General features: G+C 40.2%; 1 protein-coding gene across 14 annotated transcripts in view; it reads left to right on the top strand.

Moving 5' to 3' along the window:
- Positions 1 to 6,882: 6,882 nt before the first annotated feature.
- The window catches only part of HEATR5A (HEAT repeat containing 5A), a 133,487-nt gene continuing 117,083 nt past the window's right edge, over positions 6,883 to 23,286 (top strand). For 9 of the 14 annotated variants that reach the window (XR_010151081.1, XM_063793293.1, XM_063793297.1 and 6 more), the window contains exon 1: positions 6,885 to 7,084. The gene's annotated coding sequence lies outside the window, so the exon portion shown is untranslated. Of the gene's footprint in view, positions 7,085 to 7,266; positions 7,405 to 17,025; positions 17,083 to 23,286 lie in introns of those variants that run through there. The other 5 variants (XM_063793294.1, XM_054665944.2, XM_016925962.4 and 2 more) reach the window with 3 other exon arrangements.

Genomic DNA, 23,286 nt, shown 5'->3' with positions numbered 1-23,286 from the left:
GCCTCCCAAAGTGTTGGGATTACAGGCATGAGCCACCACGCCTGGCCGACAAATAATCTGAAATTATGAATCTTATTACAAATTATTTGGGTCTTAATGTTGTCTTGTGTGATTACTATTCTAACATTTAACTTTGAAGTGGATGATCATCCTTCATTAGTTTTCATATCAAATATATATCCAACTGGTGAATAGGATTTCTGTGGGGGTCCTTATATGCTACTCCTAAAGGATGAAGCATCCATGAATAAAAGCACTAACTTACTTTCTTCAGTTACCTGTCAGCATGTAAAACAGTTGACTTTCCTAAAGAGCTTGTGGCAGAAGTTGAGGGTTTGTATAATAGTTAATTAACATGGCCCTCCTCCTCAGTCCTAGCTCTGGCTTGAGCTATCCCATTCTCTGAGTTTTGGCTCATTTTTAGAACTCAGCTGGAAGGTCATTAACTTTTGCTTCTTCACCTTGACAGATTAACTTTGTGATTAATTTGGCTTATGATAGTGTTTCCTGTGGTTCCCATCAGGGACTTTCTGGCAGGCAAACATGGATGAGCAGACCAAGGACTTTCTTTTAATTCCTTTTAGCCCAACTTTTATTGATTCCCCACAAACACCACCTTCCCACTTCTTAAAGTCTGCTACAGATTCCATTATGCAGAACCTGCTGTCCCTGGCCACTGCAGGTGTGTTGCTGCCTGATCCTCCCCCTCTCCACTGGAACCTTCCTGTCCTGGTGCTCACCCCTTCAGGGTCACATCCTTCCTGCCTTTCAAGGTGAAAACTATATTAAAGCAATAGCCAGAGGCAATCTCCAGGGTCTTCTCTCCCACTCCAGGTTGCAGCATCTTAACACTGACTTCCTGAAGTCTCTTTCCCTTTTTTATGAAAACCAGAAGAATGATTTTCATAAAATCAGAGGATAAATAAGACAAACAACAACAACAAAAAGATAAAATCAGAGGATAACCCCTAAGAGACCCCCTAATATAACATGTTCATTTTCCATAGGAGAAAAGCACCGTTCAAAGAGGTTAAGTGGCTTTCTTATAAAATATTACAGCAAGTTTGGAACAAAACCATAAAGCTTATACACACATATAAAGCACTGTATTTCTTCATCTGATCAGAGAATGAGGATTTGGGAGGGGCCTTAGGAGTCCTTGTTAGGTATGAACACAATTGCAGTCATTTCTAGTGTCAAGCTTTACCAAATACATAGTTGCAGATCTACCTTTGTTCAGTATTCCTGCTTAGAAGCACCAGCTCTGAGTTTAACAGCTTCTTTCTAGGTTAAATGGCTTGCTCTTACTTGCCATCATAGGTCAAGATCTGCTACTCTGTTTTTAAGCACTTCTTGAACTGAATATTTATAGTGGTAGTTTGCTACTGGGGGAAATCCTATCCATTGCCAAAAGTTCTCATTAGAAATTTAGTGCTAAAAGCTGTCACAGATTACAGCAAGCTCAGCAGTATATTGACAAATAATGCTTGATAGACTACAAAGTGGAAAGCTGTATCACAAAGGGCCAGCAGATCTTTTGTTAGAGTAGGGTATCGGTGTCATCTCAGGCTTCAGATCACATTGAAATCAACAGAGTGGAAGCTGTGCCTACCCATGAATTTTGTGACATGAGCTTGCCACATGTGAAGCCTAGTCTCCTCAGTGGTTCCATCAACATTGAGCGACCTGGCATGACTGGAGTAGATCACTAATAACAAACTTCCAAAGCTGCATTTTCCAAAGTCTGATCCCAGAAACATTCGTTCTAAAACTTATTAATATGCATTCCTTTTTTTAAAAAAAAGATATTATATTCCAAATAAGTTTGTGAAACATTGCATCAAATGCAGCCCACTAATATACATAACGACTCTCTAAGAAATGGCTATAATATATTAATATGTAGTGCTTCTCAGACTTATTTAAGAATTTTTTTTTTTTTTTTTTGAGATGGAATCTCGCTCTGTCGCCCAGGCTGGAGTGCAGTGGCATGATCTCTGCTCACTACAAGCTCCGCCTCCTGGGTTCACACCATTCTCCTGCCTCAGCATCCCACCACCACACCCAGCTAATTTTTTTTGTATTTTTAGTACAGGCGGGGTTTCACCGTGTTAGCCAGGATGATCTCCATCTCCTGACCTCATGATCCGCCCACCTCAGCCTCCCAAAGTGCTGGCATTATAGGCGTGAGCCACTGCGCCTGGCCAAGAATGCCTTTTTAAAGGAACTCCTATTAACCTCTTGAGGGGTACCATCAAGAGGAGGACCCTAGAGTTCCATGGGTACACTAGAATTCCATTGTTGGAGTAATATTGTTCTACCATCATTGAATTTTACAATTTCAGAAATAGAAGTAATCTTAAAGGTAATCTATCATTTTCAGTTTCCCAAATGTATGCTAGTTGGAACCAAAAATCATTGAATTGGTTATATTTGAATTGGTTATAACAATAAATTATAGCAGGATATCACATAGCAAGGTAAATGGGTAACCACTGGCTTACTTCAATATTTTTACATATACTGTTAAATACCAACTGTTATACTTCTAAAAATGTTTCATTTATTGGTGGGAAAATTTTTCTGTTATACAAAGCCTAGAAAATGCAGTATAATGCTTTATAGTGGTGAGTATAAAATAAGTAGGAAGTATATCAAATTCTCCATTCCTTCCTCAAATATCTGATAAGCACCTTCTGTAAGTAATATATAACATGCTAGTTATATATTATATCTCAAATCCTTAGAACACCTCAGGGAAGGAGATAGTATTCTCACTTTACAAGTGAGGAAATTGAGCTTCTGAGATATGAAGTGATTTTCCCTAGGTCATGCCTACTAAGTGGTGTAATTAGAATTTGAACGCAAGTCACCAATTCCAAAGCTATGTTCTTTCTGCTACCTATAATACAGCTTCTTTATTGTGACTCAAAATCTCCATTTAAAATTAAACAAAGTATAATCAAAGTATAATGGTAGTTGAACAGTGGGACACATTTCCATTTGGTTAAGATGATAACATTGGTGTTTGTTTCAGAGTGCTGTCAGTTGTTAGCACCAGGTGGAAAAATTCGGATTCTACATCTCTAGCTCTGACTCCTCTTCTCTAGCTCTGACCCCTCTTCTAAGCTGTAGTCCCTCACTTCCCCTTGGATGCCTTACTGTCACCTCAAATGTGAAATGTTTAAAATTAAACTCATTATTTTCCCCTCCAAATTCCACCTTCTAGTTTCATTCTCTTAGTCACTTAGCTTAAAGTCTGGAGCCATCTTTGAATCTGTTGTAAAACTATTAGTTGGACTCAATGATACATAATATCCCTTCCAATTCTGAAATTCTAATGTTGTTATTCTCATACCGCGTACTCAGGCAAAATGAATTTCTTTCTCTGCTTTGAGCCTGCTAAAAGGTCCAGAGTTTTTTCAATATCTAATAGCATATATTCTACTCATCCATCCTTACGTGTCCTTCAAAGCCCATTTTAAATGTCATCTCTTTAAACCCTTCATGAGCCTCCCAGCTGTACTTCATAGTAATTGCTCTCTCCTTCAGGATCCTATAATAGTTTTGTTCCTTTTTTAGGGTACTTTACAATACCCTGTATACATGTACACAATATATGTCTTGCATATTATTCTTTACATATACATATACACACTGTATATATACACACTATATATATACATATATACATGATATACACACTATATATGTGATTCATGTTTTAGGTACTGTAAGTAATATATATAACAAATATATATGATATATAACATATATAGTGTGTGTATATATAGGGTTTTATAAAAATTAATATATAATGAATATATGAGATATATAACTAATCTATATATTGAATGTATGTATGTGTATATAGGGTGCTGTAAAGAATATATAACTAATATATATGATTATATATAGTGTATGTCTAATCTATATAAAGTGAGGTAAGGGGGATGCTTGGCAAGGGATGTTTGGGTCTGAGCATTGTCGGCAGGGTTTATGGGCTAGGCATGATCACGGGGTGTGGGAGTGATGGTAAGGAAAGAAAGATGAGAGAGGGGCTTGAGATGGCTAATTTGGGGCTTTCAGAACCTTAGTGGGGTAAGGGCAGTATCCTCCAAAGGAATAGATGGCAACTATGGATGATTGCTCACACATAGCAGGGTTGTTCAAATAAGTAAATATCTCAAGGATAATGGGAGCCAGGCTTCTCTCTGTAGGAGAAAGTAGTTATAAATGTGGAAGGGCAAAAACTAGAATGAACTGTATGATGCTGGATTGGAGGTTTTACTGTGAACACATGATTTTTCAATATATATTGTTAGACAAAGAAATATAACTGTAAATGTGTGTGTAAGGATACATATAAAGATGTGCTGTATATGTGTATGAATGTATAAATATTCCCTAACTGCATCCACTCAGACAGCCTGGGCTATGGATATCTCAATAGCAGTGAGCACTAGGTATGCTCACTGCTATTTATTCAGGAATCAGGGCTCCTGAATAAATGTTTACATCCAAGGCTGGAGCAGGATGAGTATGAAACATCTAATTGCCCTAGTAACTAGGGTAGTGCTGAAAGAATGATGGGGATGTGTCAAAAGGCCACAGAATGGTAACCTGTTAATGTTGAATCTGGATTATGTGTATATGGTATTTAAAGCTCTTTTAATTATTCTGTATTAAAAAATATTTTACAATAAAATGTTTACAGAATCTAAGGCTGGGGCCAGGCACGGTGGCTCATGCCTGTAATCTCAGCACTTTGAGAGGCCGAGGCGGGCTGATCATGAGGTCAGGAGTTTGCGACCAGCCTGAGCAACACGGTGAAACCCCATCTCTACTAAAAATACAAAAATTTGCCAGGCATGGTGGCACACGCCTGTAATCCCAGCTACTCAGGAGCTGAGGCCAGTGAATTGCTTGAACCCGGGAGGCAGAGGCTGCAGTGAGCCGAGATCACACCATTGCACTCCAGCCTGGGTGACAGAGCGAGACTCCGTCTCAAAAAAAAAAAAAAAAAGAGAGAGAGAGAATTTAAGGCTGGGTACAGTGGGTCACACCTGTAATCCCAGCACTTTGGGAGGCTGAGGCGGGTGGATCGCTTGGGCCCAGGAGTTCGAGACCAGCCTGGGCAAAATGGTGAAACCCTGTCTCTACAAAAACAAAAACAAACAAACAAAATTAGCCAGGCACAGTGGCACACCCATTGTCCCTGCTACTTGAGTGGCTGAGGTGGGAGAATCACCTGAGCCTAGGAGGTTGAGCCCGCAGTGAGCTGTGATCAGACTACTGCACTCCAGCCTGGGTGACAGAGTGAGACCTTGTCTTCTTGTCTCAAAAAAAAAAAAAAAAAATTACACACACACACACACACACAACACAGAAGCTAGAATGAATATGAGACCTTGTCTTCTTGTCTTAAAAAAAAATTGAACACACACACACACACACACACATCACAGAAGATAGAATGAATGGGGCCCCTACCCACCAAACTTGGGATAATTGAGCATCAAAATAAATAATGATAGAGACAGAATATTGGCTGGTGTGGTGGTGTGCATGCCTGCAGTCTCAGCTACTTACTTGGGAGGCTGAGGCAGAAGGATCACATGAGCCCAGAAGTTCAAGGCTGTAGTGTGCACCATGATTGCATTATCAACCTGTGAATAGCCACTGCACTCCGGCCTGGGCAACAAAGGAGGCCCTGTCTCAAGAAAAAAAAAAAAAAGAGAGAGAGAGAAAAGAGAGAAAGAAACAGATTATAAGTCATTTAACAAAATAGAAACCTCTGGATCCATACTAATTAATATAAATACATTAACTGAAGATTTGATGAGAAACAAGATATTTACAAATATCTTGAAAGGAGAGTTTCAGAGTCTCCCTCACAAAATACTTATTAATTTACAAAGGGGGGAAAAAAAGTAACCACACTGGACAAGCCTAACAGACATCACCTTATTAAAGTAAACATCTGTAATGAGAGAAGTTAAAATCGTGCCACCTGATAGGGTGCCATGAGAAGAAAGCAGCAACACTTCTAGAGTCCTGTCATACCTAGCTGAATGTAATCATGAGTAAATATCAGACAGACCCAAAATGAAGGCCATTCTACAAAAATAACTGGCCAGGAATCTTTAACAGCGTCAAGAATATGAAAGGCAAGGCAAGACTGAGAGTTCCAGTTTGAAGAGTAGGAAAGATACATGATAAGTAAATACAATGCCTGATTCTGAACGGAATCTTTTACCATAAACAATATTATTGGGACAATTGGTAAAACGCCGAGTTACGTAAATGTTTTGATTTTGATGGTTATATTGTGATTATGTAGAAGGTGCTTAGGGACAATGTGGCATGGTGTCAGCAATTTAAATCTCAATTCAGGGAAAAAAAGTTCTTTGTACTATACTTGCAACCTTTTTGTAAGCTGGAGATAGATTCAAAATGAAACTTGAAAAATGACATTTAAAACGCTGAGTGTAGTGGGAAAATGCACATGACTCAAGGTAAGAGGCTATTAGTCTCAGTTCTGCCATTGACTTAGTGACTTGCTCAAGTCACTTTACCTCAGTCCTCACAGTCAAGGCTCTCTAGGGTCCCTTCCACGTCTAACATCTACCCCCACAGCACTGGCCCCGCCTGAATTTCTCCAGGCCCTTTAGGTGTCCCAGAGCTGCACCCAAAGACTCTGGCTTACGATAAAAACAGACAAAAATAGTTGTGGCCGGAATCTCCGGACTGAAAAACCGCTGTCCTAATCCTAATTTGGGCCGCAGTCTCCATCGCTCTTTCGACGGTGAAGCAGTCACGCCTGCCAGAGTGGGCGCTCGATGGCTCGGCGGCCAGCTGGCGGGGCCTTGGACCAGCGGCGCGGCGCAGGGCGCGCTCCCAATCGCTAGCTCCCGCGGTGCTCGCCGCTGCGAGCTTTCCGGCCACGCCCCACGCGCGCCCCGCCCACCTCAATGCCTCGCTGTCGCCGCCGCCGGCAATTCCAGACTCTGCTAGGGTTAGCAGAGCAGCCGGGAACGTTGCTGGACCGGGACGCACGCTCAGCTGAGGAGGACCCCCAAAGGCAGGCAGTCGGGGATCCAGGGAGCGGGGACACCTCCGGGCGCGAGGGGGCTGTGTCTGGGCTGCCTGTTGGCTGGGAAGGAGAACGCACCAGGGCCGCTGTATGAGTTGAGCGCTCGGGGATCCCGGGAGTGGTCGCGGCAGCAATGTGATCGCGAAAGAAGCTGGTGGGAGAACCGGTCGAGGGGCTAGGTGTCTTGACCCTAAGGGCTGGAGTCCGCCGAGAAGGGGCTGACTGGGGCACAGGGTCGGCTGATAAACAGCGCGGTCCGTTCTTCCTCCTGGGCTACGGGAAAGTCTGGCTTCACCTGTGCACAACAGGTAGGCGTGGACTCTGCCCGCCAGCGGGAGCCGGGGTCGCCGGGCGTGTGGGGAAGGTCAGCAGGTCGGAGCCCGCCTCGCCAACTCGCCGCTCCCGGGACCCGCCCTGCGGCGTCCGCTGCGCCAGTGGTCAGCCAGGAGCCGGGCCCCGGCCCGGCCTTCGGGCGAGCTTCCTCAGAGGCCCGTTCGTTTTCTGCAGGAACCCTCAAAGAGAGTTCCCTGAAGGGAGCAGTGGAGAGTGTGGATATTTGCTTTCTAACTGTTGCAGTTCTCTCCAGGAAAGAAAGCTTTTCCTTTGGTGGCATTTGCTTAGTGTGAGGAAACATTTTCTTTCACCCTACTCTCGGCCAACGCGGCGTTATTTCAAGTGATTATAAAGTCTTTAGAAACTTTATAAAGCGTTTTATAGTGTTTATTTATCACAGTAATGGATACCTCTGGCAAGTTGGGATAATTTTCTTGACTGTCAAGTCAGATAATAATAAAATGGCTTGAGCTCCTACATTAAAGGTCATAGTTATCCATTGTTTTTATGTGCATTCATTTATTGAACAAATAGGCAGCACTTTTTTTGGGCTAGGCGCCCTTAAGGAATTTACAGCCTGAAAGATGTTAGAAGTTTAAGGAGGAAAAGAAGGGGCCCACAAGTACACTTAAGAACTTCCAGAGAAAATACTCCCAGTGAAATTACTTAAGCTGTAGGGAAAGCAGAAGTGTGGTTAGAATTGAGCATTAGTTGGATAGGGAGAGGAGAATTTTGTTTCATTTTCCAAACATTTTAGAAAGTATGTCTTTGAGAAAGTAATTTTAGATAAAGTATCGAAGCCGAGATTTGTGTTACATTTTAATGCCATTGACTTTTTTTTTTCCTTTCACTGATAAGCAGGCAGGATTTATAATATAAGAATAGTGACAGTTGGAGAATACTGTAGTATGGATTTGTTGTGCCTTGGAATGCAGTTGTTTTACCTAGATGACTATAGAATAGGAGAATAAGAAAAGACTCCTCACCTGAAAGTCAGGAGACCTGAATTCTAGCTTAAGTTCCCTCCACTATTTATGGATGTTAGATTAGGTCACTTTTTTAGTGTTATTCATTATTGTATCTGACTTTAGTCACAGAAAATACATGACTCCAAAGTACCTTTTTAATTCTTAAATTATTAATTAAAATTAACTACATTAAACTAATGAATATATTATCTACAGAAAAAAATTACTTTTTTACTTGTCTTTAACCAATACACTTACCTTTCTTCTTGCTTTGTTTCAAAAAGGTTGAGGTAGTTTATAATAGTCTTTCTTAACTATGAATAACATAAGGGTTAAATTCTGAATTTTTTAAATTCTAAAATTATTCTGAATTAAGCGTTTAATGACATCTGCATTTTTTAAAAAAGCTCTGTTGAGTCTTGTGTGGTTCATTAATTATCCCATAGTATAATTGAAGAGTTTGAACAATCCTTTAATGAGACAACAGTCCTCATATAAATAACACTTCTGCTTTTTCAGGAGACATTGAGAAACTGTTATTAAATCTCATTTGAGAAATCAATTAACTGGGGCCAAAAAACTTAGTAAAGACTTGCCTGTGTCACTTAATTAGATCCCTTGTCTAGTTCTAGTGTTAAATTTTTGAATTAAAATAGTGCTCAGTAATCTACAGCCTGTGGGTCAAATCTGCTCTGCTGGCAGTTTTATAAAAGTTTTATTGAACACAACAATGCTCCTTCGTTATGGCTGTTCATGTTTTGTTTTTGAGTAGTTGTGATAGAGACCGTATGGCTCCCAAAGCCTGGAGTATTGTCTGGTCCTTTACAGAAAAAAATTAGCGGACCCCTGAACTAGAGCTCTTAAGTGCTTAATCACTAAATCTTTTGTAGGAGGAAATAGATTAAATTCAGTTTTAATTCTTCTGTTTGTTTGTTTTTGTTTTTATCGAGACAGGGTCTGGCTCTGTAGCCCAGGCTGGAGTGCAGTGGCGCGATCTTGGCTCACTTGCAAGCTCTACCTCCCCGGTGCAAGTGATTCTCCTGCCTTAGCCTCCCGAGTAGCTGGGAGTACAGGCATGCACCACCACGCCAGGCTAATTTTTGTATTTTTAGTAGAGACGGGGTTTCACCATGTTGGCCAAGCTGGTCTCCAACTCCTGATCTCAGGTGATCCGCCCGCCTCGGCCTCCCAAAGTGCTGGGATATTACAGTCGTGAGCCACTGCGCCCAGCCTCACTTTTACTTATTAATCTTGGTTTTTCATTATAATGTCAGGTAATTGTAGGACTCATAAATGCTTCTGGATCTGCAGTGTGTAATGATAGAGGAAGGGCATGGTTTTCCTGCTACATTTACCTAGTGTAAAGTTTTATAATTTCGGCAACTCTCTCCTTTTTTTTTTTTTTTTTTTTTTTTTTTTTGAGATGGAGTCTCGCTCTGTCCCCCAGGCTGGAGTGCCGTAGCGCCATCTAGGCTCACTGCAACCTGCGCCTCCTGGGTTCAAGCGATTCTCCTGCCTCAGCCTCCGGAGTAGCTGGGATTATAGGCGCGTGCCACCACGCCCATCTAATTTTTTTTTTCTTTTTTTGAGACAGAATCTCGCTCTGTCACCCAGGCTAGAGTGCAGTGGCGCGATCTGGGCTCGCTGCAAGCTCCGCCTCCCGGGTTCACGCCATTCTCCTGCCTCAGCCTCCCGAGTAGCTGGGACTACAGGTGCTAGCCACCATGCCCGGCTAATTTTTTTTGTTTTGTTTTTTGCTTTTGTTTTTGTTTTTTAGTAGAGATGAGATTTCACCGTGTTAGCCAGGATGGCCTCCCATCTTCTGACCTCGTGATCCGCCTACCTCGGCCTCCCAAAGTGCTGAGATTACAGGCGTGAGCCACCGCCCCGGCCAACTCTAGCCTTTTGTAAGCCTAGGGAAGAGGAAGAGTTTTTATATTTTCTCTAGCAACTGTGTTAAGTTTTAATTTAGATCTGGTATGGGAAATTTTTTTCGTTTAGTAAACTTCTCTCTTTTTACTATGCCATTCATAGGGTTTATCATAAGCAGCAGTAAGGTACCTTTACTCAAAGCAGGGGTTTTTTTGTTTTATTTATTTGTTTATTTTTATTTTATTTTATTTTGTTTTTTGAGACAGAGTCATTGGAGTGTACTCAAGCGATCCTTCTACCTCAGCCTCTGAGTAGCTGGGACAACAGGCACATGCCACCATGCCCAGCTAATATTTTGTATTTTTTGTAGAGAGGCAGTTTTGCTATGTCGCCCAGGCTGTTCTCGAACTCCTGGGCTCAAGGAATCCCCTCATCTCGGCCTCCCAGAGTGCTGGAATTACAGGTGTGAGCCACCACATCTGGCCTCAAAAGAGTTTTTTAAACAGGAATCTAGTGATTCCTAGTTGGTCGTAAGGTCAGACAGAATATTATTGGAAGTGTAACTGAACAAGAAATCAAACATATTTACAGTGAGAACCAAATGGAAAGTTAGAACTCTTTAAACAGATACCTAACAGATTGAAACAGGAGTATATATCCTGAATCATGCTTGGGCTTTTTTTTCTTTTTTTTTTTTAATGGTAACAACACAAAATATTTATTTCTAGAAAAGAAGCATAATATGGCCATATTAAAGCACTATATTAATTATTTGCCTAAGAAATTGTAGCTGGTTATGTGACAAAAATGAAGGAAAACTTGAAGAAGGTGATAATTTTAAATATTTAAAGCTGTACATATACTTTTGCCAATCTTAAAACCATCAACCAGATGCGGTGGCTCATGCCTGCAATCCTGGCACTTTGGGAGGCCAAGGCGGGCAGATCACTTGAGGTCAGGGGTTTGAGATCAGCCTGGCCAACAGGGTGAAACCCCGTCTTTACTAAAAATACAAAAAAATTAGCCGGGCGTTGTGGCCGGTGCCTGTAATCCCAGCTACTCAGGAGGCTGAGGCAGATAATTGCTTAAACTCGAGAGATGGAGGTTGCAGTGAGCCGAGATCGTACCACTGCACTCCAGCCTAGGCGACAGAGTGAGACTCCATCTCAAAAAACAAAAACAAAAATTAGCCAGGCATGGTGGTACACGCCTGGAGTCCCAGCTATTCAGGAGGCTGAGGTGGGAGAATCGTTTGAACCCATGAGGTAGAGGTTGCAGTGAGCTGAGATCCTGCCACTGCACTCCAGCCTGGGCGACAGAGTGAGATCCTGTCTCAAAAAAAACAAAGGGGAAAAAAAAACCCATAGTATGGTGCTAATTTTACTAAATTGTTGTTTTATGTGTGTAATGTATTTTTTCAGTAACTTAGTTGTCCTGTATTGCCCAAGTAATGCTTCTTAATGGGTAAATATACAATAGCATTTATATACTTTTCTGTTGCATTTGGAGGTTTCTACGTGTTGAATATATGCATATTTGTGTGTCTGTACACAAAATAATACCTTACTCGAAACAAGTAATAACACCTTTTTTATGTAAATAAAATTACCAGAAAACTGAAGTTACCCATTGAATCACCAAAACTCTTAAAAAACTATTTTGGGAGGAAATCAGAAAAAAAGCAAAGCAGATATACACGTACAAAATCCCTTAGTTCTAATTCTGGAGTCTAAAAGGCTCTGAAAAGTTTTTTTCTTAATTCATTTGGTAGCAAAACATGACCTGAACTGATGCAAAGGTATTTGCAGTCATTATCCCATCGTATGTGAATATGAATCTGCCTATCTTTTGCTGCAGAAATATCAGTTAGTTTGATTTACAGAGTGCTGCTCCAGACAATTGTGGGGATTTGATGGAATAGATGGTATGTTTACTGTATTCCATGAGTAGGACATGAAAGTGGCAGTCAGAAGGCAGAATAATACGGAGTTATTCCAGGGAGCTGTAGTTGCAAAGAGCCTAGCTGGACATCGGCAGGGAGTGAGAAACAGTGCCTGCCAAGGAAAGCCCTCAGGTGAGGCTCCAAGAGGTTAGAAATTTAGCTAAATTTTAGGTTAGGTAGCTAAATTTTATGAGGTAGATTGTGAATTAAAAGTAGGAACCAGCCGGGCGTGGTGGCTCACGCCTATAATCCCAGCACTTTGGGAGGCCAAGGCAGGCGGATCACCAGGTCAGGAATTCAAAACCAGCCTGACCAACATGGTGAAACCCTGTCTCTACTAAAGATACAAAAATTAGCTGGGCATGGTGGTGCGCGCCTTAATCCCAGCTACTCAGGAGACTGAGGCAGGAAAATCACTGGAACCCGGGAGGCAGAGGTTGCAATGAGCTGAGATGGTGCCACTGCACTCCAGCTGGGGCGACAGAGTGAGACTCTGTCACAAACAAACAAACAAACAAGTAAATAAATAAATGTAGGAACCATGAGGAAGAGCCAGGACATTAGACCATAGTGTGGATTAAGGGTGAATCTGTGAATTCTAACTGGGATGTAAGAGACATGAACAATTAGAGGAGAGGGAAAAGGAAGATTCCAAAGCAGGTAGAGTCTAATGCCTAAACTTGGAAGTCCTAGATAGCAGATTGCACAAGCAACAGATACAAGGATTGACTCATTTTGAAAAGGGGGCAAGAATTTCTGGCCTCTCCTGTAAACCCTGATGTGCTGGAGGAATAATGGCATCTTGTACACTTTGCACCTGTATTAAGTAGCCCTATATTGCTCTGCTTTTAAAAATATTTGTATTCAATATTATTTGTCTCTTTCATCACTGTTAGCTTCCTGCTCTCAGTGGGTTTGCTCTTTTACTTTTAATGTGTTTCTCTACTCTATCTAGAATCCAAATAACTGGATTATTAGTCATGTCTAAACTAAGAATGAATAGGCTTTGATGGATTTATGTCAGTAAAATCCACGAGTTCTGAAACAATTGCTCTATAGACTTTGTTTTTTTACTTCCTGTTACTGGAATCTCAGTTAGGTACCAAGTAGTGTGATTGCTAGCTAGTGACTTTCAGAAGAGTGTGGTGGGAGATACAAGAAAAGTAAAACTTCTTAACTTAAAATCTGCCTCTGGCATTCCTAAAGGTCCAGAATGAAATCCCCCTTCCATGGAGAGATGGGAGAATTGGTGTGTGGAATGAAGCATAATAAAAATAGTCAAGAATAGCCAAAGACTAATACTTTTAGTACTTATTGATTTGCCGTCTAGATGGAAAGGGCCCTCTGAAAGCTGATGTGTCTGGAAGACATAACACTAACAAAAAGCCTCAAAGTACTGGAGACATAAAAGTGAAGTGATGAGAAAGAACAACAAAGTTAGAAGGATTGGATGCTTCACCAGCTATGGCAATAACTGTATTAGTAATAGCAGTGATTACTGTAGAGACTATATGAAGTAGTTGAAAGAATGTGGACGTTTAGACAGACAGACATGGACATTACCTTCTTCTTCCACTTAAGTAGCATTTCAGCCTTGGACAAATTTCTTAGCTCATTATCTTTCTATGTAAAATTAGAATAATAATATCTTAAGTTTCAGTATTACGAGGATTAAATGAGATAGTGAATTAAAAGGTTTTAGTACGTAGATCCTCAAAAAATAATCATTTTTCTGTCACTGACATCTTAGAGTTGGTTCCTACTGCTCAGTCTTATCCCCTCCCACCCCCCAGAACACTTTCTTTTACGCTTCCGGGGTGTTCTCTTTTGTAATCTGGAAGGAGAATTGCTACAAACAGTTATAGTCCAATTAGGGCTCCCACTGGCAATCTCGCCATCATGGAATCCAGCTTCTACCATTTTTCTCATTCCTTACAATAACATGCAGTATTTTGGAAAAACAAAAAAAAAAGAAGGCAGAGTAAATTCAGTCCCCAACCTGTAACCCTTTTTCACCCCACTTCTTATAAATTTCTTGTCCCGGTGTTAAATTCTTTGTCTTGGTAACTCCTGTTTCTCTCCTACTCCACCCTGACTTCTCTATCCTAATAGGATGTGCTCCCCATCAGTTCTTAGAGCAGTGTGTATTTGCTGTTCATATTGCTTTGTATTATGCAGTGGTGAGCGGCAACATTCTTCCCGTTCCTACCAAGTTTGCAGGAAATATTCTTGGCATCTTGGTACGCTGAATGTGTTTTCATTATATATTACAATTAGAAGTATTAGTGCTGTGCCTGGGGTTCGTCATAAGTTAGGTTTTTGTGGTACGAGTTAGAAAACATGGATTCATTTGACTGTGGGAATTCGTATTCAGAATTCCGTAAATCAAATTTTAAAATATATAGTACAACAAGCATTTTTAGTTTGTAAAGGATGTATATGTGAAAGTTACTTACAATTATAGAATAACACAAATTTTTTTTGAGATGGAGTTTGGCTCTTGTTGCCCAGGCTGGAGTGCAATGGCCTCATCTTGGCTCACCACAACTTTCACCTCCCAGGTTCAAGCGATTCTCCTGCCTCAAGCCTCCCAAGTAGCTGGGATTACAGGCGCCTGCCACCACGCCCAGCTAATTTTATATTTTTAATAGAGACAGAGTTTCTCCATGGAACTCCTGACCTCAGGTGATCCGCCTGCTTCAGCCTCCCAAAGTGCTGGAATTAACAGGTGTGAGCCACTGCGCCTGGCCACAGACTAACACAGATTTTTATGTGAATTGATAAATCTTAAATATACAAAGTTAAAACATCATATATTTGTCTTCTTTTTTTTTTTTTTGAGATGGAGTCTTGCTCTGTCACCAGGCTCCCGAGTAGCTGGGACTAGAGGCACGTGCCACCACGCCCAGCTAATTTTTGTATTTTTAGTAGAGATGGGGTTTCACCATGTTGGCCAGGATGAGCTCAATCTTGACCTCGTGATCCACCCGCCTCGACCTCCCAAAGTGCTGGGATTACAGGCCACCGCACCTGGCTGTCGTCTTTTTTCTTTATTTACATCTTTATGAGAAGATTCTGTTTATATAGATAATTTGATCCAAAATATTAATCAGAAATGCCCTCTTTTAAGTAGAAGTATGACATTGATAGTCATTGATAGTGGAAATTATATATCCTTCTACTAGCAATAAATCATTTCAGGCTGCGTGCAGTGACTCAACGCCTGTAATCCCAGCACTTTGGGAGGCCAAGACGGGCAGATCACTTGAGGCCAGGAGTTCGAGACCAGCCTGGTCAACATGGTGAAACCCTGTCTCTACTAAAAATACAAAAATTAGCCGGACATGGTGGCACATGCCTATAATCCCAGCTATTTGGGAGGCTGAGATACGAGAATAGCTTGAACCTGGGAGGCAGTGCTTGCAATGAGCCAAGATTACACCACTGCACTCTAGCCTGGGCAAGAGAACGAGACTGTCTTAAAAAAAAAAAGAAAGAAATCATTTTATAATATGAACAAAAAAGAAAATTTTAAATTTTTTGACGTATGCTAGTCTTTAATGATTAGTATTTCAAAGATTGTATTCTATAGAACACCAATTCTATGAGATTCCTGGCTGGGGAAAAAAGAAAAAGGGAGTGGAGGAGAGGCCTATGGTTAAAACATGTTTAGAAACATCAGATGCTCTATCTGCACACCCTCTTGGCAGTACATAGTGCACATTACCATGTTACATGTATGGAGAAACTGGTGAAGAAAACTGACAACGAGGCATTTCCCAAAACCATTTCAACTTGGATTTCCCCCTCTTCCCACAGAATACATGTTTTCATTCTTCTGGCAGCATTCCACAAAGTACTCTTGGTAAACACTGCTTTATCTGAAGGTTTCTCTTAACATGTAAAACTTCTGCACTCGTAGTTTTCTTTACTTTTTTTTCCTCCCATTAAGCCTTTTGCACTCCTGTGCATTTGTAGTTTTCATGGTTTTATATGACAGCCTAGTATTCTTTGAATATGTCAAATTTTAACCATTTCTCTTGTGTTGGACTTGTAAGTTCTTTTGAATTTTCACTGGAATTACAGTTAATTACAGTGCTGTAATTAATACTTTTATACTTATATTTTCCTTTTTCTTATGAATTTTCAAAAACTGGATGTTTTTGTCAAATGGTTTTGATATTTTTGTAACCTCTGATAAATAATATTTTTTTCTAAAAGAGTTGAACCATTTGTACTGCCACTATTTATATTAAACTATCAGCTTTTCTAAAATTTCAGCATTGGCTATAAAAGTTTTTGCATTTTTCATATTTAGATTTAATATGCATAGTTTTGAACCACTCAGCTAAATCAAATTATTTCCTATTGAGCTTAAATCATTATTATATTGTTAACATTTCAAATTTTTAACTAATGATAGCCAATTTATTTGTAGGGTTGTTATAGAGAATTAGAAAGACTAATATTAAGTTCATACAAAATAATATCCTAAGTTTGAATTTCATTTTCAGAGATTTTTCTGCTGTTTTCTGAGGCAAGTGATTTTTTTTAGCCTAATTTTAAAGTATTTTATTGTAGAAAGAAGGAAGCAAGATATTTCAGATTCAAAGATGGAATTGATACAGACAAGATTTTTAAATTATCAAGTTATAACTGTGTTAAAGAACTCTAACATTATAAATGACTTGCTTCTTATCCATTTTACCCTAAAACTAATAAAGTGTACCAGTTAAGTGTCAGCAAACCAGCTTTAGGATTCTGCCTAGAGATGTATACAGTACTGTAACAAAAGGACTTAATTTTCTTTATACCAGGGGCAGCCTTCTTTAAGCAACATCTCAAGTGTGGCCTAATGCTCTGTGTAACTGGTGAGTTCCTGTTTTTGTAACGTATAATTTTGCAAAGCCTAAATCACAAATGAAAATCTGAGGTCAGGGTAGAATAATCTAGCTTCCTTCTAGATGAAAGCTAATTACTGTATTTTTGGGAAAGGTTTAGATTTTAGGATTTATCTGTGTTTCTTGAATTGTGGGAGTTCTTGACAGTTGGGGTTTTTTTTGTTTGTTTACTTCATGCTTTTTGTTCAGAACTGAGGAACTAAGACTATAGGGTGAGTTGAAACTGTTACGGTGTCTTTTAGAGAAGTAAAAGTCAAAGAAAAATAATTGAAATTTAAGTCTGAGACGTATCCCAACGCTTCAGGTACTTGACACATTCTGGAATTAGTTTCATTTACTGTTTAGTAACTTTTTTGTTTTGTGAATTATTTTCATGCTCCAGAAGGAAGACACTAACAAACCAATCCAATAAACCTATCTTATCTCGTGTCCAATGTCCTCTTTGATTATTTGTGATTTTTCCCTTTTCCGCCCTTGAAATGATATAATCATTTTAAGGAACTAAAATGACCAAGAAGATTAGAATACTTTTTTCTCCCAATAAATTTCAACATATGTTTCCGTCCATACCAAAATAGACCTGTAAACTCTAGAGAGAGAAAATTATATTAGCAGTTTCTATCAGGACCAGAATAAGCAGCAGCCTGTATATTTGTTGACATTGTTGAAGGTGCTTACACTATCATGCCTAAATAAAATGGAAGTTAACTCATTTCCAAATGAATTAAAACCAACCCTTGTTGATAATATGGTTGGTTTTGTTTGTTTTGAGACAGGGTCTTGCTGAGGCTGGAGTGCAGTGGCGCGATCTTGGCCCACTGCAGCCTCCATCTCCCTATCTCAAGGGATCCTCCCACCTCAGCCTCATGAACAGCTGGGACTACAGGTGTGCACCACCACACCCAACTAACTTTTGTATGTTTTGTGGAGACAGGGTTTTGCCATGTTGCCCAGGTTGGTCTTGAACTCCTCGGCTCAAGTGATCTGCCAGCCTTGGCTTCCCAAAGTGCTGGGATTACAGGCATGAGCCACTGTGCCTGGCCTGATAATACGGTTGTTAACTGCTCTTAGATATGGTTTTGGAGTAAGTTACTTTAGAAAAGAAAACTCTGAGGCCGGGCATGGTGGCTCATGCCTGTAATCCCAGCACTTTGGGATGCTGACGCGGTTGGATCACCTGAGGTCAGGAGTTCAAGACCAGCCTGACCAATATGGTGAAACCCTGTCTCTACTAAAAATACAGAAGTTAGCCAGGCCTGGTGGCATGTGCCTGTAGTCCCAGCTGCTCTGGAGGCTGAGACAGGAAAATCACTTGAACCCGGGAGGCGGAGGTTGCAGTGAGCCAAGATTGTGCCATTGCACTCCAGCCTGGGCAACAGGGTAAGACTCCATCTTTATAAAAAAGGAAAGAAAAGAAAACTCTGGCCCTAGAATATTGGTGCCCTGCTGGTTCCTTTTTCTGTTAGTAGTCAATAATATACATATGTGTTACTCTAGGCTAATAAAGTCAGTAGGCTTAATACAGAGCCAATCGAAAGGAAAGAATACTATGCAAAGTACAGACATTAGTACATACACTATGTCTGATATTTGAAGACTGGTACTTAAGTTGAATCACATAAATTGTCAAGCCAGCCCTTTTTTTCACCTATAAAAATGGCAGTTTCATATAGTTCAACTTACTCATAGCTTAGTGGTTCTTCAATTTTTCCATTAAAATAGTATTCTTATCAGCAAAAGGGAGTGATTTTTGTTAAAGGACATCTAGAAAGGCATTATCATTCTCAGGATTTCTTTGAAGTCTCATGTTTTATCTTGAAGTGTTTTATTAATTTTGCCTCCTATTATGCATAAATCTGTATTTTAATATAAAATAATGTTAAAAATTAATGCTTAGGGAAAACTTTAAGTAAAATTTGACCCTTTAGTCTAAATTTGACCTCTAGCATAGTAATATGCTTCATAATCTGTTGGCACAATGCTGGAGTTATCCCAATTTGAAAAGCATAATTTGGATGTTACCTTGGTACCTTAGGTCTAGTTTGCAGTGCCTACTTTTCTCAACATAAAAGACCTCTGGTATGAAAATGATGACTGAGTAACTAGGAGTATCTATCATGTACAAAGTACAGACAGTTTTGAGAGAAGCAAATAGTGCCCAGAGAAATACCTAGTCTAAAAGCATTTAAATACCTTTATAACTTAGTTCAGTTATTGGCGTTAGGGTAAGCACATACAATGTTTGGCTGTAAAGTAATGGAATTAACATTCTTGTGTAGCTTTTAAAAATATATTAATAGGGCCGGGCATGGTGACTCACCCCTGTAATTCCAGCACTTTGGGAGGCCAAGGCGGATGGATTACCTGAGTTCAGGAGTTCGAGACCAGCCTGACCAACATGGTGAAACCCTGTCTCTACTAAAAATACAAAATTAGCCAGGTGTGGTGGTGGATGCCTGTAATCCCAGCTACTTGGGAGGCTGAGGCAGGAGAATTGTTTGAACCTGGGAGGTGGAGGTTGCAGTGAGCCGAGATCGCACCATTGCACTCCAGCCTGGACAACAAGAGTGAAACTCCATCTCCAAAATACATATATATATATATATATATATATAAAATAAGTGATGATAACAGGTACATGTTAATGTTTCTCCTTGGAACAGTTTGCTTAGGTCTAGAAGTTGCTAGGTGCTGGCAGCATTTTGACTAATACTTCATACTATATTGCATTCATGGAGAGTCATAATATACATTAACCTAATTAAATAGCCTGAGAAATCTTGTAGGTAAAAATCCCTAACTTTGTCTTAATGCAAGATTCCCAAGTTTATTATTACACCAAGGAACCTGATGTTCTGTCTTTGGGAAACAGTGTACTCTAGTTCCGTATATCCACAAATGATGTACAAAATGTAAGCTTTTTAAAAAATGACTTGCTTTGGGTTTCTTTGTTTTTTGATCACGGCTTGCTGTTGCCTCAACCTCCTGGGCTCAAGTGATCTTCTTACCTCAGCCTCCTGAGTAGCTGGGACTGCAGGTGTGCACCACCATGCCCAGCTAATTTTTTTATGTTTTGTAGAGATGGGGTCTCATTATGTTGCTCAGGCTGGTCTTGAACTCATGGGCTCAAGCAACCCTCCTGCTTTGTCCTCTCGAAGTGCTGGGATTATAGGCATGAGCCACTGTCCCCGGCCCTACTTCTCGCTTTTTTTTTTTTTTTTGAGACAGAGGTTCACTCTTGTCACACAGGCTAGAGTGCAATGGAATGCAATGGCGTGATCTTGGCTCACTGCAACCTCTACCTCCCGGGTTCCTGGGTTCAAGCGGTTCTTATGCCTCAGCCTCCAGAGTAACCGGGAATACAGGGATATGCTACCATGCCCGGCTAATTTTTTGTATTTTTGGTAGAGACAGGGTTTCACCATGTTGGCCAGGCTGGTCTCGAACTCCTGATCTCAGATGATCCACCTGCCTCGGCCTCCCAAAGTGCTAGGATTATGAGCGTGAGCCACTGGGCCTGGCCTAACTTCTCACATTTTTGAGGAGCTTGATTGGATGAAAGGGTGGCAGCATAGTATGTTGTGGTTAAAACAAATCTATCTGAAGTCAGATTGCTTAAGTGCACACCCAGGTTCTGTGTGACCTTGGGAAAGTCAGTTAGCTTCTCTGTGCTTCAATGTCCTCATCTGTAAAATAGGGCTAATCAATATAGCTGCTTCATGGACAATTTGGCAGATTATTCAAGGAAATAATGTAAAGTACTTAGAGTACTGCTTAGACTATAATAAGTAAGCAGTAAATATTAGCTGCTTCTGTTAAATATAGCTGGCATTACATTTGGAGCAGCAGGTTTATGAAATCCTTTTTTCAAGTGGCAACCAACTATACTTTGAAAAATATATTTAAATATATTGACATATGTGTTTACTTGTAGGAAATCACCTTATAATCTCAACAGAAACATAAGGGAAACTAAGAGAAAAATTAGAAAAATAAGCATTTCTCAGGTATATGTAGGGTTGTGGTTATTTTAAAACGTATAGCAGATAACATTGACTGAATTTGTATTCATCTTCCTGATGAGGTAAGACTTCAGGTAAGAGCAGCAGCCATCTGTTTGCAAAATGCCCTTGCTTATCACATTGGTAGTGCGAATGTGGAGCTCTCAGGTGCATTTTAGACTTGTGAGTTTTAGATGCGAGATTACCAACATGAATTGTCTTACTTCCTTTAGGAGTAATTTACATAAGGAATGTATTGAGGGCATTAGAGATGACTTTATGACCTGCTTATGATCTCAAGCTTTTTACTGAATAATTTATCATCACATTGTGTTAGCTATTTTGCTTCTTGATAGATCATTTTACACCACAATATTGCTGCTGCCTAAGGAAAAAAAATGTCTCTTCAGCAGATCCTAATGATTTCTAGAAAGGGTAATTTGATTCTGAAGATAGGATTTTGACTTGCCCTGGTATTAATAAGAAATTTTCTCTATGATACTGTGGTTATTTCCACCCCCCAAACAATCATAGATACTAAGTGCAAACTTGCTTTTCGCCTTTTCTGTATTTAGTAGGGTTCTTCCAGAAATTATTTCTGTAGCATTTATTAACTGTATCCTTAATTGTGAATATTTTGGCTAGTTCACTTTGATAATTGAACAAAGGAAAGGAGGGTTTTTTAAAACAAGCTAGAATTTTTGTTGCTTCAGTAAAAATGAATGTTTAGCAGCATTGTTTATATTCCTTTGTTGTTGTTGTTCAAGACAGAGTCTCACTCTGTCCCCCAGTCTGGAGTGCAGTGGTGTGATCCTGGCTCGCTGCAACCTCTGCCTTCAGGGCTCGAGCGATACTCCTGCCTCAACCTCCCAATCAGCTGGGACCGCAGGTGCACACCACCATGCTTGGCTAATTTTTGTATTTTTCGTAGAGATGGGATTTTGCCGTGTTGCCCAGGCTGGTCTCAAACGCTTGAGTTCAGGTGATCTGCCTGCATTGGCTTCCCAAAGTGCTGGGATTACAGGTGTGAGCCACCACACCTGGTCACATCGTTTATATTCTTTGTTCTGTAAAAGTGACATTTTTGAAAATGACCTAAGATTTTCTTTCTCTTTCTTTTGTCTTTTTTTTTTTTGGTGGAGACAGTGTCCCACTGTTACCTAGGCTGCTCTCAAATTCCTGGCCTCAGCAGTTCTCCTGCCTGGGCCTCTCAAAGTACTGGGATTACAGGCATGAGCCATCGCACATGGCACTGGACCCAGATTTTTTCTTTTTTTTATTTTGAGACAGGGTCTCACTCTTCACCAGGCTGGAATGCAGTGGTGTGGTCATGGCTTACTGAAGCCTCCACCTCTCTGGCTCAAGTGATCCTCCTACCTCAGTCTCACAAGTAGCTGGGACTACAGGCACGCGCCACCATGCCTGGCTAATTTTTTAATTTTTTGTAGAGACAAAGTCCCTCTATGTTACCCAGGCTGGTCTCGAACTCCTGGACCCAAGACTCAAGCGATCCTTCTGCCTCAGCTGCCCGAAGTGCTGGGATTACAGGTGTGAGCCACTGTGCCTGGCCCTGGACCCAGATTTTTATGTGCTATCTTCTTGTGTTTAAATGTTAGCCCCAATGCATTGCAGGCAGTCTTGACCAACAGGGAACCAGTTTGTGACTACTGTCTTTTAAAGAGGCTTTTTTCAGTTATATTATAATTATGATGAGCTGATACTCTAAGTAATTTCAAACAGGTAAACTGTTGGAGAAAAACATGAAAAAATGAAAAGCCTTTCCCAAGTCTGTCATCTAGTTTTCTAATACCTCTTTAGTTACTGGCTTCTCTGTAAAAGTATGAGGTTTGTTTAGGGAAATGTAAGATATGTAGTATAAATATTTTAGTTAAATTAGCCATAGCATTTTATCTACATTCCTATGAAATTCCAATTAACATGTTTCTATTTAGGTACATTAGTGAATAGGAATACCCATCTTTTGTATATGATCTGGTACCTTCTATGTTCTTTAATGTTCCTGATGATAGCTGCTACTCCTGCAAGTAGTAGTATTTTTTAATAGCCAACTTGTGTTTTATTTCTGAAATAATTTTTTCTACTTTTTGTTGTGCTTTTTAAAATGTGGAAAAATGAAGAGTAATGAAATGATCACTCACATACCCACTACCTG

Source organism: Pan troglodytes, chromosome 15, assembly GCF_028858775.2.
Source record: "Pan troglodytes isolate AG18354 chromosome 15, NHGRI_mPanTro3-v2.0_pri, whole genome shotgun sequence".
Lineage (NCBI taxonomy): Eukaryota > Metazoa > Chordata > Mammalia > Primates > Hominidae > Pan > Pan troglodytes.
The sequence above is the reverse complement of the archived record's forward strand: the minus strand, read 5'-3'. Positions and strand labels throughout refer to the sequence as shown.